This window comes from Simochromis diagramma, unplaced genomic scaffold (assembly GCF_900408965.1).
Source record: "Simochromis diagramma unplaced genomic scaffold, fSimDia1.1 OVJJ01000802.1, whole genome shotgun sequence".
NCBI lineage: Eukaryota > Metazoa > Chordata > Actinopteri > Cichliformes > Cichlidae > Simochromis > Simochromis diagramma.
The window spans coordinates 22,601,107-22,613,663 of NW_024387492.1; the positions used below are offsets into that span (position 1 = coordinate 22,601,107).

The 12,557-nt window shown below is 41.1% G+C and overlaps 1 protein-coding gene across 3 annotated transcripts in view; it reads right to left on the minus strand.

The window, feature by feature from the left end:
- LOC120724686 (filamin-A-interacting protein 1-like) overlaps positions 1-7,389 on the minus strand; it is a 52,405-nt gene extending 45,016 nt beyond the window's left edge. For 2 of the 3 annotated variants that reach the window (XM_040017000.1, XM_040016998.1), the window contains exon 1: positions 6,934-7,388. The gene's annotated coding sequence lies outside the window, so the exon portion shown is untranslated. Of the gene's footprint in view, positions 1-6,933 lie in introns of all 3 variants that reach the window. The other variant, XM_040016999.1, reaches the window with a different exon arrangement.
- Between the last annotated feature and the right edge of the window lie 5,168 nt (positions 7,390-12,557).

Here is a 12,557-nt window from a genome sequence, read left to right on the forward strand (position 1 = left end):
TCTGCTCCGGGAGGAGGCCCCGGGGCAGACCCAGGACACGCTGGAGAGATTATATCTCTCGGCTGGCCTGGGAACGCCTTGGTGTTCCCCCAGATAAGCTGGAGGAGGTGGCTGGGGAGAGGGAGGTCTGGGCCTCTCTGCTTAGGCTGCTGCCCCCGCGACCCGGCCTCGGATAAAGCGAACGAAGATGGATGGATGAATGGATGTTCATCCAGCTTAGAGTCATTGAGGGTCATCTGTCAGCGCAAGGCTAACACAGACAAAACGTTCACACCAGCAGCAAATTTAGAATCACTGGTTAAAATAATGCGTACGTCTTTGGACTGTGGGAGGAAGCACCCATAGAGAGCCCGTGTGTGTGCTGAAAGAACACTAACTCCACACAGCTGACTGAGCACTTTTGGCCACTCCCTTATTTTCCAAGGGGTCGCCACAGGGATGGATCCACATTACACCAATACAGGACTGCCCTTCCTTCCTCCCTCTATCCTGGTTTGATACTGCCACGTGTACCGTGGTTTCTTTCTCCCACTAACTTATGTTCACTACTACACTACGGTATTGCGAAAATGCATCTTTTTCTCTCCATTTTGACCTTCCATCCACACTGAGACGCCGTTTTTTGTAAAGAAAAACGCAGCGTTTTGAAAATGCTCTCCAAAGCGGATACATTTGAAAACGCCGTTTTCACTTCGCAGTGTGGACAGCGAACCTGGAGCTTTTTCGAAAACGATGACATTGACGGAGGGCATTATACAGCAGTTGTTTTGTTTGCTCTCAATTTTGACAGCCCTATTAAATATTAATATCTCTTTGTACATGCTCCAGATAGCTTTTCTTCAAATTCTTTAATTCTCACTTGCTCTTGCAACTTTGTACTTTTGTGTTACTCGCAGCAACAACTCCACCTCATTGTTAGTCCATTTAAAAAACTCTGTGCTTTTCCTCAACATTTTACCGCAATGTTTCAAAGAGCCGGAAAGTAAATAAACGGCAGACAGAAATGAGGCAGGTCGAATCGTCTTGCGTTGCATGCATGCGCAGTACTGGAGCGTAAGCGTTTTCGGCCGTTTCAATGTCCGAAAACGCTTACACAAACTCCTAAACACAAACTTAACAATGTAGTGTGTGCTGTACAGTGTAGCGAGGAATGCCCAGACCTCTACATTGGAGAGACCAAACAGCCACTTCACAAACGCATGGTACAACATAGAAGAGTCACCTCCACGGGACAAGACTCAGCAGTCCATCTGCATCTTAAGGACAAAGGTCACTCTTTCGAGGATGCCAATGTTCACATTTTGGACAGAGAGGACAGATGGTTTGAAAGAGGAGTAAAAGAAGCAATTTATGTCCACAGTGAGCGACTATCTTTGAACAGAGGTGGTGGCTTAAGACACCAACTGTCTGCCATCTATAATCCAGTTTTGAGATCCCTTCCCAGACGCCTTAACCCCCACATCCCGGGCCATCTGACCTCAGGAAATCACATGATAGGGTGGGGCTAGGTTTCACCATGAGCTCACCCGAAACCTTGGCTGATTGTGACCTACTCATGTGATTAGGTAGAGGATCATTAGGGGGTTGATTGTCCCTCTCGATGGGATACTCCCACAGGGCTTAAATCTGGGACTCTCCACCATTTGACCCTAGAACTGAAGAAGCTTCTTGGATGAGAGGTGAAACGTCTTCAAGCCACTTAAAGAAGTCCAGACACTTTTCTTTCCAAGCTCCTTAGACTATGATGACCTGGATGACTGAGAGCCTTCACAGACATCTGCTGTTTTGTGCTCTAGTTTTGGAAAGTAAAATTCCAGGATTTTCTCTCAATGTCATCCGGATGCGCTGGTGTGTTGTGTATGTACAGTTTTTTTTCCCTTTTTGTTTCACAAACCAACATGGAGGTGTCACACTACTGGGTCTGTGTAATTCTGGGTTAAGTTATATTATTTGATTTGTTGTTTTTCATGGGTTTGGTTCTCTTTAATTTTTTTATGTGTGTGTTATATTTATAGTTCCTAGTTTCTAGTTTTCTGTCTCTATGCCTTCCCTGTGTTCCATGTTTAGTTACTCTAGTCTCTGTGTTTCATGTTCCTAGTCAGTCGTGTCTCCATGTCACAGTGTCAAGTCTGCGTCTTTGTGAAGGTTTCCTGTTTATTTTGATAGTTCCTTGTCCTGTGTTCAGTGCATTTGGTTTTGCTTCCTCCACGTCTCGTTATGTCAGATTAGTCCAAGCTCTGTTTTCCTCCTGTTTCCTATTCCCTCGTTACTCCGTTGTGAATTTAAGCCCTGTGTTTTCCTCTGTCTGTTGTTGTAATACTCTATGTGCTGTAATTTTCTCCAGGTTTCTGGTTTCTATTATTCTTAGTTCCCTGCTCCTTGTTTCCAAGTGTTAAGTTCTTAGTTTCCATGTTCAGGGTTTTGGTTTTTGTAAGTTATTTTATGGAGGATTTTTCCCAACAAAAAAAGCTGCTGCTTTAAGTTTACATTCCACGTACAAGTCCTGCACTTGGGTCCTTCATCCTGCCTACTGCACATGACAGGATGCAACCAGAATCCTAAAACACTGAAGCTACACAATAAGGGGTACTACACCAATGAGTGACATCACTATCGCTATGTGCATCTTTTATACAGTCAGTGCCAGTCAGACCAACAAGCCTGCACCACTGTTAAACACTTCTCACTGACTCTCAATGATTAAGTCAAAGTGTTTAAACAGACCAAATTACAGGAGACCATAGGGGTGGATGAGCAGGGTGCAGCACGAAGGTCCTGGGCAGGCTTGAACCAACCCAGCGGGGCTTTTCCCTCCACCAGAAGTAACATGCTATAATTCAAAAAACGTTTTACAATTACGTTCCCTTCATAATGATCCCATTACATCTCTGGAATACCATAAAACCATAACACAGTACATCTTTACTACTATTAGTGTAACACAAGTTTTCTTTCATTCAGGGAAACTAATGGCACTTGACTGCAGAGCATACTTGCACAAACGTTCATGTTTTCCATTCATTAGCTGCTTATAGATATTTCAGTCTGGACACAACAAACCTTGTGTGACTGAAAATTGTTTTCCTGCTGCAGCATCTCCTCCCAGCTGCTGTAGAAACTGTGTCGGAAAGAGCAGAGCTTGTCTCTCAGCTGAGCGGTGCTTAAGCACTCTGGTAAAACATCTATTAAATTAATGCCTCCTGATGTACTGCTTCCTGAAACCAGCCTTTACTGGGCTGTGAATAAGGGAGTCATAACTCACTGATTCACTGAGCGAGTGTCTCACAGACGATCCTTTCATGACTCAGTAACAACACACTCAGCGTGGCTCAGTGGGTGTCGCTTCATTCCAGTAACTCATTATTGAAGCCGTCACTATACATCTAAATGACGCCTGAAAGCATTTAACTGATCACACTTACACTTTAGTTCTGAAGGTTTTATTTTGGCCCCACTTCAGCCTTATTTAAAAGGTTGATAATTTCTCGTTTACACACAGCACCTACACAAAGCTGAGCCGAGTCTGCTTTTCCTTATTCTCTGTCATGTATCTCTTGCTCCAAATGAAGAAGTCAGCGTACAGCATGTTCAAGAAATCCCTGCAATCCCCTATGATGCCACAGGAAGTGGATATCCCTGATGATCCCATCTTAAATCCCTCTGTTTGCAAGAGACAGCCAATCAGAATCAAGTTGTCTCAAAGGAGGAAGAGCTAAAATGGCTTGTTACAGAAATGACATGAAATGAGAGGTTGTACTGAGGCCCAGTATGAAATAAATAAGGATTATTTTGAACTGTGAATCATACAAAGCTGCTCTAATAGATCCCAAGTGTAACAGCAGGACCTGGAAAGGAGATGATTAAGGTCACTTCGCTTTTGTTGCATTTAAGATAAATTTTGGCTGTTTAATCTGTCAACCAATCAAATTCAAGAATTCGAGAAAGTTTAAGAAGCCCTGAGTCTTTTCAGTTTCAAAAACTCAGCTGACTAGCAAGGGGTGCCTCAGAACCTCAGGGACAATACGTGTCAGTGTAGGCCAATCATTAACCAAACCCTGCTTTTTTAACTCAAGTGGGACCAAAAGGCACAAACTGAAAATCCTCCTGCACTAAGTAAGACTTGAAACTAGAGACAGAGACCATAAACTCATCAGGAAAGTGTTTACTAAGCTCACACAGAAACCAAGTTAAGGACAGATTTCTTTTTGCCATCAGAGGAGTCACCCCCTGCTGGCCTTTAAAAACCATGCAGGTTTATGCAGATTGTTGGCTTCATGCTCCAGAACCAGAAGTATGTTGGCACACTTTGGCATGCAGAGAGGAGCAGCCAGGGATTGAACCACCAACTTTCCAGTTAGCGGATGGCCTGCTCCTCCTCCTGATTGTTGACCATCAAATCACTATGTTGCAGGATTTTAGCTCCTCCCTGTGTTTAGGTGGAGACAACAGTCTTGTATTAAAGACATACCTAGCCAGTTTTGGAAGGTTAAAAGCATGGGGGTAGTATTAACCCGCAGGTTTCTCAGCCAAACAGCCAAACATCTGGTTTGGAGATTTTTGTTTTCTACTTTTTTTCCCCCGACTTGCCATTTGACTTCTTTGCTACAACGTTAGGTTTGAAGATGGTGGTTTGAGTTAACATGCACCTCTTCACAACATTAACCCTGCACGAAAACCTAAGAGTTAGGATTAGTGACTGTGCCAGTCTTACTAATCCCATCCCTGAGTTTATAACATAGTGAGGCCCTGGTGTTTGCTATGAAGACTATGGTTTCAGTCAGTGACACTACAGAGAGGACTCAGTCTGTTTCCTAGACTTTTTAAATACTCGAACACTTGTCCACCCAAGATTTAGTCACATCGCCATCTGTCATTTTTCTTTTCGCTCTTTTCCTCTTTCAGTTCTCCATGGTGGACCATCAGGTATCATGGGTCATTCAGATGTTTTTGATCTCAATCTTTGTCTAGCAGCACGGTCATCCTTTTGTCCATTAAATACCTGAATTGTGTGGTTGGTTTGCAGTAGGTGTTTAGGTCCTACACAATCATTTTCATAACAGTTCTTTCTCAACTGTTGATGGTGCAAATCTACTACACTGTTTCTCTGTGCACACATCTGTCCCCTCTACTGTTCGGCCAGATTTCCCATCAGAGTCGAGGGTTGGGGGATGCAGGGTGTGGTATGCTGCACAAACTGAACTCTGAATGTTATTTGTGACACTTGAGCCTTTCTGTGTCTCTGTTTTGTAACTCCACACGCTTTCTATTTTTGCCAGCTTCGCGCAGACATCTACTGCATCATCTGCTTCTGTCATATTTTCCATTTCTAGGTTAAAGGATGTTGTTTGTTGAAGAGATTGTGCAGACAAATTTATGATTTGGGGGTTATATTAATAAATCTATTAGAAAAACCTGGCATGGGATAAGAGTACAGTTTTTCTTTGGACATTTATTAAAGTGATCCGTGTGGGAAACCAGAGCATGGCCTCCCACTCTCCTTTTAGAGTCTAGAATTTGCATCATGAATGTGCAGTATGTGATGAAATAATCAAGTTTGGAAAGGAAGGCCTTTAAACCCGTTAAATTGTAAACAAAAAACGTTTTACCGCTTTCAGTAATTCTGAGTAAGTTTAATAATTCATCATGAATTATTTGGATATGCTTTAATTGATAAAACATATACAGGTGAGGTAAAAGGTTCATGAAGAGGTTTATTAGCCTGTGAGCTCAAACCTGACCCCAACCTCATAAAAATGTGCTTCATATTTTTGTCTCTGAGGTCTTAAGGTAGTTGGAAATCCTGTTGATTTTTCAGTATTAAAAAAGTCACAAAGCAGCAAATGTTAATTAGTGACCATTTTAACTGGATTTACAGCAATGACCTTAAAATATTTTTGCCTAATAATAACTAATAATGTTATCATTTCTAAACTGAACGCACACACATCACACTTAGCTTAGATCACGTTTTTCACTCCATTACAGATCAAATCCACCATCATGAGTCAGGCTTCCATAAATAGCTTGGTTTGAGTCACTGCTGATGTTTTGTTGACCCGTCCATCCACCCTGACCTCCTCCCTCAGCTGACTATTTGGTTCTGCAACGTCATTTGTATGACTGATGTTGCTGTGCATCGACAAGACACATTTTAAATATAACATTTCCACACTTCTGATTATTAGTATTTTTGATTATTTAGTGAATGAAGTTACAAGGAAGCAGAACACCAAGCTTGTCTGATTTTTTTCTGATGAAAAAACAGGAAATAATTCAGCTGCCAATAATATGGAACAACACCTCAAAACTACCTTAAGTAATTAGCTGATATAAACTACTGTCAACAAATCTTTATTGTAAACTGCTTTATTTATTGAAATGTCCTGATTTCTTTATTTTTAATCATTATATTTGGACTCTGGATATTTATTTGTTGTGGAGTTTTTTTTAATTTCTAATAAACATTTTGATAACTTCTCATACTGTTTACTTGGTGATATAAAACCTATATTTATGTCAGTTTTTCTGTTAGCTGACATTTAATTTAGTTCAGATGATCTTGTCTGGATTTTTTTTTTTCTTTAATAGCAGTTGTGATTCACCAACTCTTTATACAGATCTTTGTATCTTTGCATTTCTGAATATTTGAGGGAAAAGTATGTTTTTATATGATTGTCCTGTTTTTGTATAATAACTGCAAACAATAAATAAATGCGCAAAAAAATTATAAATACTGTTTTGCTTCCATCAGTGTAAGGTGTTTCAGTAATGGTATACGCCAATATATTTTCAAAATATCGGTCTATGATATTGGCATGTTGGCAAATATGATGGCACATACCCATTTCATTAGTGGTCAGATGTTTTTCTAGATTTCTTTATGGCAAATTAAAACAAATATATCAAAACAAGCCAGAAATCAGAGTTACTCACCTGGTAGCTCTTAGTGTCACAGCTGTTCGGTCCCAAAATGACTCCGGTCCTTATTAATACTTCACTTCTTCTCCAGCACTCACCACACCAGCGTGTCTGTCTTCTTTCCTTTAAATCTTAAATCCAGCCTTCACTGTGTCTCCTTTTCTACCAAAGTTGGAGCATGGTGAAGCTTTGTCCTCTCCAAGTTTGGGCTGTATGCTCACTGGCCGAGAGAGTATGAGTGAGAACTGAAGACAGAGAGAGAGAGGAGGGGATCGTGCGAGGGCAGAGATGAGAATAAACAGACTCTTTCTCTGAGCTGAAATAAAATAAGTTCTCTTTTTGCCGCAGGATGTTCAGCCTCTCTCTTTACGGCTGCTTGTTCCCGGTCATCAGCACTGAGGCTCTGCTCTATATTTAACCCGTGCTCTCACTCTGTGTTAGCAGCTCAACTGACTGACGGACTGACTGAGGCTCGTCCAAACCCCCAACAGCTGAGCTATCAGCCCTGACCACACCTTCTCCTCCTCTCACAGCCAAAGGACTAGGTTTGGGTGCGTTTGGCTTGAGTTGTGATTTGTTTTGTTTCACTCCAAAATATTTTTATTCTTATCAGCATGAAACCCAGATGTTCCTGCCCCTCTGTTAATGTGACATCACTGTACTTGAGTTGATCACTCAAAATTAAGTGGATTTAACTTGAATAAACAAGATCAGTAAGCTTCTGGTATTCATGGTGAACTATCAGCTCTCAGATTTTCTTTGTTTTCATGTGTTTTTACCTTAAATAGTCAGTTTGTCTCATTCACTTCTTCCAAGCACTCCCCATCTTCTTTATTTCCTAACCCTAACCCTAAACTTGAACACACCATCTTCTCACCTTTCCCTAACCCTAACGAGTGTCTTTGACAATCATTTCTTTGACCTTCTCACCCCTTCTCTAACCTCAGTTTTATTCCCAACCTTTCTAATCCTCACACTTTTACTAAACTTGACCTCTTTTTTTAATAATTTATGTAACGTTTAGCTTCTTTAGACCCACTTTTGTCCTGCTCACATTGAATAATTCTGAATACAGAATTGCCCGACTGCTGCTAAATATAATTTTATTTATGTGAATATGTCTGTACACAAACACAAACATATATCATGTATTCTCTATTTAAACAAGTTAAACATTCAGAGCAGGAACTTGGTAATGCAACAGTGCCACCATCTCTAATCTGACTCCTAATTTTTAATCCTGACCCCCTGAAATTTATCCACAATCACTGACCCTAACCCCCATGAATCTAACCCCTAAACCTAGATCCAGCATCTTCCCATAATGCAGCGCTGCAGCCTCCTTGCTGAACGCTAGGCTAACTGGGAACATTCCCGCGTCAATCAAGTCAAACTTCTGTTATTGCGAAGCTAGTGGAGAGAAAAGTTGATTCTGAAAGCAGAGCCTTTCAGCGCCAATGGGTGACTGAATATATGTTTACAGACATTGCTGGTAAACCTGTGTGTCTTATTAGTGGAGCTAATGTGGCTGTAATTAAGGAATTTAATTTAAGACGGCACTACGAGACAAAACGTCAGGATAAGCTGAAAAACCTAAATGCAGATCAGAAACTACAGAAAGTAGAAGAGCTAAAGAAGAATCTGACATTTCAGCAGACATTTTCCACCAGAGCAAAATCACAAAGTGAAGCTGTTGTGAAAGCAAATTTTATTGTAGCAGAGGAGACAGCCAAATCAGCCCGGTACCACTCTGAAGAGCTGCATGATGAAGCTGTGCGTTGTCTTGTGTCCAGACAAAACGCAGATTTTCGCAAATGTGAGCCTGAGGAGAAATACGATTGCTGATCGGGTTTGTGAGATGGCCACTGATTTAAGAACACAGTTGTGTGAAAGAGGCAAAAACTTTATTGCATACTCTCTTGCTGTGGATGAAAGTACAGACATGATGGACATTGCACAGCTGGCCATCTTCATCCGTGGAGAGGAAATATTGAACATTAAATCGATGCACGGGACAACGACAGGAAAAGAAACTGCCCTGGGACAAACTTGTTGGACTTACAACAGATGGAGCGCCGGTGTTGTGCGGTGAAAAAAGCCGCACAACACCGGCGCTCCATCTGCTAGTCAGCAGGATGCGAGTAAAGATGCAGGAGGAGAACTGTACCAGTGAGTTAACAGCATATAACTGCATCATACACCAGGAAAGGTGTATGATGCAGCCTTCACACGGTGAAGGCTGCATCATAGGTACACTTTTAGGTAAAGTCCTAAAAATGGAGCATGTAATGATCACCGTAACGCAGACCGTAAATTTTATCTGAGCTAAAAGTTTAAATCACCGTCAATTTCAGTCTTTTATGTGGGAAATAGATTCAGAGTTTGCCCACAGTCCTTATCATACAGAGGTCCGTTGGCTGAGTTGGGATAAAAATTTTCAATAGAGTTTTTGAGCTCAGCAAGGAAATCTGTCAGTTCATGGACATGGCATGTATGATGCGGTGAAGGCATTTCAAGTGAAGCTGTCACAAATGCACCAGTGCAACCTGCCTCACTGTCCCTGTTGCCAAGTAATGTTGAACCAAGTCAGTGGACTTTGCTGAACTGCACCTGTGCAGATTCAGATGGAGCTGCAGTGTAATGATACACTCAAAGTGAGCAAGTCCTCAGGTAAACAAGAGTAACTACCAATAAGAGTGGAGGATGTTGTTGATGCATTAGAGGGTTACCTAGGCAACCAGTGCCTGGAACGTCTGCAAAGTCATCTTTACCCCTAATCTTTAATCCTAATCTGTGTGTTTTAGGCTTTTCGTTCAGGTTCTATGTCCATGTGTAGGAAGAGTTGCTCTAATTTATAATACTGTTCCCGTGCTTTTAAGATGTGTTTCCATGTACCTCTAAATCAATGCATATCCAATCTGTGGGCACATGTATATGTTTATTTATACTACTTAATATTCTCATTGGTTACACAACTTAATCCCTAAGTAACCCCTGAACCTTAATGCTGAACACAAGCCCTACCTGGTAACCTTAAACTAACTCTAAGTTCTCAGAAAATGTGATTTTTCACAGTTTGAAATTTGCCCTTGAGAATCTTGTTAATAGGGTTACAAAAATTAGACCTTCTAACTAGCACACGTAAAAAACCATTAACATTTTTCCACCAAATATCCCTTTGTTCCCTTAAAGCTACGGGATATGACCAACATTAACGTAAGCACACAAAACTTTAAAGGTCTGATAATTTCTAAGAATCAATTTAAGACCTTTAACAGCCTTTTAAAGATGTGCATATGGAAAATATTTGAGTTCATGTATTTGTAATATGACTCAATTGAAACAGGAAAACAAACACTTTTTGGACCGACTGCTTTGTAATAGTGTTATTAATCATGTTGTGGTTTATTGTAGTCAGCAATGAGCTTGTAAATGTTATTTTTTCAGTGATCTTCGGCTCAGCTTGAGTCTGGCTCAGCTGTGTACAACAATGGGCGTGTTTGCGCGCTAATTTCTCGTCATTGATTGTTTTCAGATGTAAAGTAAAATCACTGTTTCAACAGCCGTCCTGAGGCTGGATCAGACCAGGCTTTTCAAACACAACGTGATTTATTCAGGGCTGTGAACGCAGCAACATTTGTTCCTAATAAAGCAGCTCTGAGTTTGACTTTATCAATGAGGAAGAGTGAGAACCGGAGCTGCGTGTTGTTGCAAAGTTTGACAACCAGCTTCAGCAGACACAACACAGCTGAGTTTGTGCTTTTAAGAAAAGTGATTTTCTTATCAGGGAGTGATCTCTCTGAGATGTTTTCATGAACAAACATTGTTAAAGGAGCTTTAGTTTTATCCTTCAACATGTTGAATCCTGTCAGCGCCTTTCATAAAAGCGAAGCCAAAACGGCTTGCATAATTACACACACACACACACGTTCATGTTCTGGAGATCAGCCTGGTCTTCCTGGAAATATTCAGTCTTATAAATGTGCCAAATACATGTGAAGGATCAATCCATGAAATAAAACAGTTGCTGGACGGTGACACGTTCACACACCCACACACTGACAGGAGGTCAGCGTCAGTCCATTTTTGTTTCAGGAGTCATCCGGCAGAGGTGTGGACTCGAGTCACATGACTTGGACTCGAGTCAGACTCGAGTCATTAATTTTATGACTTTAGACTTGACTTGAAAAAATGTTCTAAGACTTGTGACTTGACTTGGACTTTTACACCAATGACCTGGGACATGAATTGGACTTGAACCGGTTTACTTGAAAAGACTTGATATTTCACCCCAAATATAAAATTGAACACTCATATTATATAGAAAGTGTCTACCATTAATTCACTTCATTTATTCAAACCACACTCCGTACGTATGTGTGTGTGAGCTGTAGCACAGCCAATCAAATTAACCAGATTAAAAAAAAAAAAAGAAAGAAAGAAAGAAAAAAAAACGCTCAAAAATGCTGCAAGGAGTTGTTTTTTTTTCAGGTACATAAACTATGAAGTAGTCAACAAAAAACCGAAAGTCATGCTGATGTGTGTCTGTCATCCAGACACACATCAGTAGGTCTAAAGTCACTCTGGTGTGCAGTTTAGATCCCATTTAATTCAGGTTACGTCAACGTATGATTTCGAATTTGTTTCTTAGTGGGATCACTCAAAAAGATACAGATGGATTTGTGTGAGACTTTTACAAGAACTGAGTTAGTTCATCTTAGAAGTTTTAATTTTTGGAAGATGGAGAAAAACTGAAAACATCTTCTCAAATACATGTCAAACTGAAAGAGTTTAGAAAGTTCTAATCCAGATCCAGTCATGACCCTTTGAGATGTGGGAACTTATTTCATGCCTTAAGAGGTATGTAGTCTCACACGTGTTTGTTGGTAAGATTACCTCAAAGCAGGTGGAGAAGAGAACCTATTAGACCTTTTGGTGCAGACCTGGATCTCTTTCTTTAAAGCTCAGAAGCGAGGCCTTGACTCTAATGGATGTCTGAGTGCACTCTGCAGACAGCAAGGAACGTCCGGTCCAAATGTGGCCCACATCGGCAGCTATCTCTGGGCCACGTTCACGAGTCTGACTCAAACCAGCCATACTGCCACCTGATGTGTGGATGCACTCATCTATAATTAGCTTGCATGTCATAGAAGTTACTTGCTAAAATAAATGTCTTCTGCTTTCCTTATATAGTCCCATGGAAACACTGCTGCAATGAAACAGGGTCAGTGTAAGGTAAAGAAGGGTTATCTTGAACCTTGAATCATGCAAAGCAACTTTCGTGGAAATAAGAAGAATAGGTTGACGTTAACATTATCACTGCGAGTGGTGAGATATTCCAGCACAACAAATCGAACAAATCGCTGGTAAGTTCAACACAAGACGCTGGTGGGGAAAGTGTTAAAGATGCTGTGGTTTATCTTTGCATCATGATACTGGTGCAGCGCCGTCGCTCACTCATTCGTCACACCCAACCTTCCTCCTGCACTCACACAGTTTGGTGCCACAGCTCGTGTTTTATCTGTAATGTTCCATTAATTTGAACCTCTGCGGGGACCGCACATGAACGAGAGAACTGCTGCCGTGTGATAATCATCTCACTGCTTCCACACAGAGGAAGGCAGTGACTCAATTTACTG